The following is a 6,785-nucleotide window of genomic DNA, read 5'->3' as shown; positions in this document are numbered from 1 at the left end:
GTTATTGGTGGGGTTCAATGCTTGTTTTCCAAAAAGGAGAGAAAATTCAGCCCTGTCCTTCGGCCAGTCCAAAACTTCACTTATATTCGGTGATTTTTGTTTAAAAGCATTCGTGAAATTATAGATTGCGTGAGTCTTCACATTATAACAGACAGTTTTAGTATCTTTCCAACTGAAGTTAGATGCATCAATTAAAACACGATATAATCTTCCGATGTGCGCACCGCAAGTGTTAATACGGTTTGGTGCCGAAACATAAACTGTTATGTCCAACCAGTCCAAATCATCAGTCCTATTGGTCCTACTTCTATAGTAATAATCATCCCACATTTTATTTAACATGTCCTTTGCGCCCGGGCTGTCGAACACCACGGCCTTAGCATGCAACCCACTGCTGGTATTCCTTTTTAGTAAACCGTCCGATGTATTCAGCCACTTTACTGTAAACGCCGTAACCTGCGCGAGCCAACCCCCGAGAGAGTGGCCCGTAATCGTAAGGTTATAATTTCTCCCTTGAGTGTTAACAGAATGTAAGACTTGCCTTATTTGATCCACGAAAGTGATTGCGGAGTTCATGCAGCCCGTGTATTGGGTTCCGCAAATTCCTAAAATATCTGTGAGTAGCGCACCCGTGTCGCTTGGAATGGTCCCCCGGTGAGCCACCACCACTTGCTGCGACTTATCGTTCGCAAAGGCTGCACCGAAGTACCCATTGGTCCGGCCTGAGTTGGAGCCAGTTGTCAGCAGTCGCCAATCCTTGGGCAGAAGCAGGTACTCCTGGTAATCTTCATCAGTCTCCTCGGACTCCTTCTCCGTATAAACCTCTGCAGACAACTGCACGAGGGTAAGGTCGCTGGGGTGAGGGTCTGTATGCAGAATATCCAAGGGATGTTCCGCCGATGACTTCAAAAGGAGGGAATCTACCAACAGTTGTAATTGCGAACTCTTCAACAGTAAACTTTTGTCGACATCCATGGCTGAGGAGATGAGAGGTGTGAATTACCTGAAATAACAATACCACATGATGTCACTTGACTTCACATTGTTCAGAGTTAATTGAAGCGTCAGTGTTGGGAATTGGGAACCTGCACTTGCGGGATATCAGCCTTGGGTGTTGGTTTCGGCACCAACCCCAATCGAGTCCCAGCTGCAGCTCCCCGGCCACCGTTAAAATCCAAAGAGAAAGGTCGAGCTGTCATTAACTCCAATGTGGTTACTGCTCTCGCTCTGTCGTCGCAGGAGACAAAGTGCTACTAATTAGTAAAAATAACTACTTATTAATAATGCATATTTCACTTCATTTTATTATTACAAAAGTATCATGGTAAATATTTACCTAAATGCTGTACTTTTAATTGGCACAGAATATGGAAATTACACTTTATTTCAATCTAATTACCACAGAAACAACTATCTACGTCGGGAGAGATGGTAAAAGAAGAAATAAAATTCCATTTTAATCCAATCAAATTTCAATATTTCCCTTATAAAACGATCCATTGCCTCTATTTTGATTATTTTTAGTATAGAGTAATATTTGTGAAAGTATCGTTTCAATCTAAATATGCATAAATTACATAACTAACCCAAACTAAGAACCTAATAACTTATTCTCTGCACGTAAATAGATATTTCTTGCAGTAACCATTGAAACCAAATGAAATTTACATAGTCTATCCATATATAAATTCCAACCTCGTGTATTTAATGTATTATTATTTGCACCAAGATTACAATACTTGATAATTTACTGAATAGGTAAATAAGATAAGATTAACCATAATCGTGTCTTTTGGAGAGATTTTGGTAATTTTATTTTTTCAATCAATTTTACAATATCCCAGGGCTATCATAAGAATTTAGTTAGTGTCCGTGAAGGTTTTAAAAGTTATATACTTACTATAAATTGAAATTATAAATCTAAGTGATAGGGAATAGGTTAAATATGTTAATTAAGTTAAGAGCCCTTGAGGTCATTTTTTCGCAAAAACGTCGCTATAGAAATGATCCAATCATAATTATTAAAATAATAAATCTTTGGGTCAAACAGGACCTAGAATCGGCATTTAAAGGGGGGGAAGTTCTTAAAAGACTAGAAAATTGAGATGTTTCAATCATGATGCGTTTCAACCGTCCCCAGTCTCTACCCTACTCACATAAAGAAAGCCTATGGTATGAAAAAGTTATTACTTTAGTGGAAATGCTCTGACTTAGCGACAATAATAATAATAATAATACATCATTTTACCACTCCTTGAAAATATCTTGCGTCATTGATTAGCTGGTTGCTTATACATTCATACATTCACTAATACATTCTTGAACAGGAAATCCTTAGATAGTTTACGTATCTATACCAATTTCAAAGAAAACTGTCATCACCAAATTACATAAGACGTTTTGACCGGACGTTCAGACCGGCTAATGAATTTGATAATCTGTTTGAGAAATAATCTAAATATTTGATCAATTTCAACTGAAGTGAGGAAAAATTGAGCTTACTTCAAGGAACGGGGACACGCTCACAGCACACTTCTATCCTTCAGTGGAGTTAGCGGTCCACGTGTTGAAGTGGTACCCACACCTATATGTATTTACAAATGAAGAAAACTCACCTCAAATAATTATATCTGGCACGTTACAGGATTCAAAACTATTAAATGTTTCAGAATCACTACTGATCTGTCGCATGAAATCACAATATTCTGTTTTATTTTACAAAATAACACAATATAAATGAGTGCTTACTTCTCCGGGATACGTTGGGTGGATAAGATAAGGATGAATAAAGAAGGTCGGCTTAAAGTGAGTTGTGAGGAGTGTCTGAAACCATTTCATGCGTTATCTTGCTTATCTCCAAATAGATATGAATTGAGGGCAGAGTTGCATAACCCTTTCCATGCGACCCACTGTAGTCCAGTTATCCTTTAGTATGCCTCGATTTTATGGTATTTTAAACCTTAAAAAATAAATAAAAACAATAAAGTGGGTATAGATTGCACCAAAAAAACATAATTAATTATATTGTGCATTACATTAGCACCTAGCTGTAGTATAAGATTTTCTATTGGTAGGGTATAGTGAACACAATTAAAGTATTTTGGAAGCCTTTTCTATGAGAGAATGGTTTTTTTTTCAAAATTGCTGTAATGTTATCTCGTGTTCGATACATCTTTAAACCACAATTTTCAAAACATAAATTGTGTACTAAAACACAGTTGTGGTGCACATTTAATGCTTTATACGAGTTTATTAACACCAGTCAAGGCCTAATGGATACTATGAATAGTACCTACTCTATTGGACTTTAGAAAAAATATTTTTTTAGAAATAATGCAAATTAAAAAAATCAAAATATTATCTTTATTCGACTTATAACACTTTAAAACATTTAAACCACAAAAACGAAAGACTTAAGGGGATGTTACCGCAAGCGCAGCATAATTGCTGTTTTCGACTCAGTTTTTAGAAATTTCTATAATAATAAATAATTATTAGAAAATAATATTATGTTTTGAACAAATAATTTATTATTCTAAACGATGAAAAAACAAAACACATTAAAATGTTTTAAACAACTGCGTAAAAAAATATTTACAGAACCTCTAAAAATAGCTTAATGTTCGATTATATCCTTTAATTCTAAATACAGGATAATTTTAAATATAGGGTAATTCCGGGGGAGATGGCCGTACGGGAGAGATGGCCAATAGAAAAAAGTTGTAGGAATAATTCATAGATGGCGCTTCTTTTAACTCAGTTCGCTTCGTTTCGGCACGGGCAACAAGTATTAGCGGAGTTTTGTGCGTAAAAATTATGGAAAGGTGAGTAATTTGACATTGTTTTTTTAATAACACGTTCGATTTAAGCTAAAGGGGTTAAGATATTAACATACTTACGTTAAAGTTTTCAAAGTTTTGCCCGTTTTCGTGATTTCTTTGTGAAGTAAAAAACTTTCTCGTGTTCTAACCTCAAAATTAACTAATAAATTGAGAAGTTGCTTTTATTATGTCATGTGGCCATCTCACCCGGACAATCGGCAAAGATGACCATAGTATTTACGGGAGAGATAGCCATAAAATTTAATGTCCTAATTTTAATTTATTTTTAATATTTAATATTTTCTACCGATGCCTAACCAATACATACGGAAGGCAGCTGCTGGAAGAGGTGCCTGGAGCCAAGAAGACTTAAAAAATACTATGGAAGAAGTACAAAGTGGAGGGATGACTGTTTATAGGGCCTCTTTTGTCTACCATATCCCAAGAAAAACACTAGAAAGAAGGTTAAAACAAAACAACTACACAAAGGGATCTATGGGACCATCATCAACCTTTGGTGCAGATAACGAAAAAAGACTGAGCAAGCATATAAAAGACATGTAATCGAGAGGCTTTCCATTGACTATCGATGATTTAAGAAGAATTTCATTCAAGTAGGTATGCTGAGCAATTAGGAATTAAACACAGATTCAATATGAAATCTGAGAAGGCGGGCTATGATTGGGTTCAATTGTTTTTGAGAAGGAATTCCAATATTTCATTAAGAAAATCAGAAGGGGTGTCATATGCTAGAAGTCAAGGGATGAATAAAGCAGAAGTAAACGCCTATTTTGAAATGCTTGAGAGGATTCTCAGTGATAATGACCTAATAAATAAACCTGGCCATATTTACAACATGGACGAGTCTGGGTTGCAATTGAATAATCGACCAGGTCACGTTTTGGCTGAAAGAGGCTCCAAAGCTGTAGCTATTTCAACGTCTACAGAAAAAGGAGAAACGATCACGGTAATTGGTTGCTGCAATGCTGAAGGTAATTTTATACCTCCTGCATGTATTATGAAAGAGCAAAGGAAGAAACCTGAATTTGAAGATGGACTGCCTCCAGGTTCAGTGGTTTATATGTCACAAAAAATCTGCCTATATAACCTCTGACCTATCTCTAGAATGGATTAAATCGCATTTCTTTCCTCAAAAACCTTTTGCTGGACAGTCATTCTACACACTGTCAGTTAAAATGCTGGAGTTTACTAATGATAATGACATCATTTTACTGTCAATGCCATCACACACATCCCACTATCTACAGCCACTGGATGTGGCTGTGTTCAAGTCTGTGAAAACGTCTCGTCTTCTACGAATCCTGCAAGTTATGGATGAAACAGCACCCCGGACGCCGTCTAACAAGACAACAATTTGGCTTCTTATTAAACCAAGCCTGGGGAAAATCAGTGACAAGTGGAAATGAAATATCAGGATTCAGGGCAGCAGGAGTTTTCCCATTAAATCCTGGAGCCATTCCGGAGTAAGCATTTAGTGAGAACATCGAGCAACCTATTGAAAGAAACATCAAACATGCAGCGCAGGTCCAATCAATTTCAGATTCAGGCCCAAGTACATCATTTCAGACTGTGGACCAATCAACACCGACTAGATTACTGAACGAAGTATCTCCACTGCCTGTAAAACTAAAACAGGTTCGGAAACGAGCCAAACAAGTAAGCATTCTCTTGACATCTGAAGAGCATATGGAAAAACGAAAAATGAAAGAAAATGAAAAGGAAAAAAAGGGAAGAAAGATAAAAAAAAAAACAAAAATAATAAAAACGAAAATTAAGTCTGAAAGACCTAAGAAAAAAAATACTGTTAAGAAACGAAAAGCAATTCGTAGGTTGTCTGATAGCAGTTGTGAAGAAATTCCCATCGTTTTCAACGATACCTCTGAAAGTGAATATGAAGATAGAGAAAAAGATAATTTCAGAGGTTGCGGTGATAATTATTACAGGACACAATTAGTTGAAGATTGGATACAATGCAATATTTGCATGCTTTGGGTGCATGAAAATTGCACTGAGTTTGAGGACATGTGTTCTTATTGCGGCAATAAGAAAAGAATGGAGTTAAAATGTCACAAGGGCAAAGGGAAAGGCAAAAAAATTACTGGCCATCTCCCCCCAACCACTATGGCCATCACCCCCGGACACTCTGGGAGAGATGGCCAATCCTAGTTTTTTTTTTTAAGTTTAAAATTATATTGTTTTCATTAGTTGAAGTGATTTATCGTTAATATTTGATAAAATTAATAAATAAAGTTTATGTTCTATAGCGATTAAATGTTTTATTCATCATAATTTCTTCACAATAGAGTCTTAAAGTTACTAGGGCCATCTCCCCCGGAACTACCCTATAAATTATCACCACGTCAATGTCGTCTAAACGATTAGAGAATAAAATTATTTTAAAAAGCATTAAAACAATGCTTAAATAAATATAAACAGTTTTTCAATACTAAGATATTGTTCCTTGTATCCAGAGATGTGCAAAATGGGTACCCAAAACCATTTGAAATGCAAAATGGAAATGGGTCAAAAATTTTCCATTTGAAAATGCAAAATGCAAAATGGTTTTTAGAAAAGCATTTCAAATGGAAAATGCAAAATACCTATTTTCAAAATGCATTGAAAATGCAAAATGGTTTCTCAGGTAAAACAATTAAAATAATAATTTATTTATTTATTTATTTATTACACGCCCTAGTGGGCATTTATTAAAAAAAAAATACAAGCATTTTGTATCAGAGTAAACACTTAAAAATTAATAAAGAAGAATGTAAACATAATGGCAAAAATTAATCCTCACGCATATAATTGAATTTAAAAGATTCAACAAAACAAAATAGTAGAAGCGGAGAAGTTATATGGGTACATAGGTCTATTTGTGTCTAGAAGAATAAAATTGATAGAATATACAACATTTATACTGATTAGTTTTCAAATGAAATATAT

The sequence above is a fragment of the Hesperophylax consimilis genome, chromosome 6, assembly GCF_061612785.1.
Source record: "Hesperophylax consimilis isolate HC1 chromosome 6, BYU_Hcon_1.0, whole genome shotgun sequence".
NCBI classification, from domain to species: Eukaryota; Metazoa; Arthropoda; class Insecta; order Trichoptera; family Limnephilidae; genus Hesperophylax; species Hesperophylax consimilis.
The sequence above is the reverse complement of the archived record's forward strand: the minus strand, read 5'-3'. Positions refer to the sequence as shown.